The sequence below is a fragment of the Echinops telfairi genome, unplaced genomic scaffold (genome assembly GCF_000313985.2).
Source record: "Echinops telfairi isolate 266 unplaced genomic scaffold, ASM31398v2 ScPeMD7_36;HRSCAF=134, whole genome shotgun sequence".
Taxonomy (NCBI): domain Eukaryota; kingdom Metazoa; phylum Chordata; class Mammalia; order Afrosoricida; family Tenrecidae; genus Echinops; species Echinops telfairi.
The window spans coordinates 2420975-2422592 of NW_022103934.1; positions in this window are offsets into that span (position 1 = coordinate 2420975).

Below are 1618 nucleotides of genomic sequence, written 5' to 3' on the forward strand. Positions count from 1 at the left end.
TTTTGTCTGTGTGGTTGCCTGTAAAGGAAAACAAGGTACATAAAAACTTAGTGTAAATCCTGTCACTGGGAATCTTTTAATGAACATTTATGATATTGTAGTTACTGTCATTGTTGTCATCATCTCCTACAACTCAGTGGTGACGGTTCGAAGTCAGAAGGACCTATTTCCTCCTCTTGGAGAAATGTCTACAAGGGACAACAGAAGAAAGCAATTCCAAATGAACTTCCTCAAACCTCTAACAGAATATAAATTTCACAGGCCTTTGACCTGAAGCTTGGCACTTCAGGCCCTCCTACCTGACCATCCAACATGTGCTGATGAATAGAAAATAGTTCATCCCAATCCGTCTGTCCACTGTCTCCCACGGAACTCACTGGACTGCCATAGATGTGTGCTGGTGCATGACCAAGGAGTCTGCTCTACCAACCTTCCCCTGCTTGGTGGACAATGAGGGCTGAGGCTCCTTCCTCAGGATTATCAGGAAAAGAAACTCAGTCACAGACGTTCTGAGGCAGGCAACCATTTGACAAGAGGCATGATTATGTAGCTCGCTGGATTGATATGGGAAAATTGAAGATCTGGATGGCAGAGGCAGTTTATTTAAAATTGCAAGGTCATGAGACCCAAATACCAAGAGCTCACATTTAGCCAAAGTGGTGCGCATTACTCTAATCTCTAAAGACTTGTTAATATTAATGACAGAGGTAGAGGAGAAGCCATTGTCCTTGGAATCTCGATCCTGCACTTCTAAGGCCAAACCTCACCTGTGTTCCTCATTTCTACATTGTAGGGGTGTTAGCATGAAAAATCAGACACCCTTTATTTTCCAATTTAAAAAAAATCAGAGTATGCCTTGCTATCTCAAACTCGTGAGCTTCAAAATCTAATTTAAGGAGCATTCAGTCTGTATCCTTGGGTGGTGCAAACGGTTAAGTACTCTGATACTAGCAGAAAGATGGGCAAATTGAACCTAAAGATTCCAACACCCTGGTGAGGTAGTGGGTACACACTGGGCTGTTAAACGAAAGGTCAGCTGTTCAAAACCACTAGCTGCTCAGCTGCAGAAAGATGAGGCTTTCTACTTCTGTACATAGTTAAAATCTCCAAAACTGCCCTGTCCTGGGTCACCGTGAGGCAGCATTGACTCAAGGGCAGTGAGCTTGGAGTTTAGGAATGGTTCCTGGGAGAAAGACTGGTTAATCCTCTTCCAAAAGGTCACAGCCTTAGAAATCTGTTGGAGTGGAATATTACTCTGCACATAGGAGCCAAGAGTCACACTCAACTCTATTGTTAAAAAATCATATTTGTGTCACTAAGGGAAACTTTCTGTAGCTCTTTAATGTGGGTTTTGGTTTCATGTTTGGGAGATTTTAATTTTTGCTAATTTAAATGACAACAATTCTGGTTTTTCTGTGTAGCTAATGAATGTTGGAACATTAGAAAACTACTTGTTTTGTGATACTTATTTGATAACTTGATCCCTCACTTAAATATTTCTGTGGTCCTCACAGAAGACTGCATTCAAAATGTTGGTCAGGTACAGATAGGAACTGGAAATACAGTGAACCCAGGACAGATGAACCCCCCCCAGGACCAGTGGAGGGGGTGGCAATGG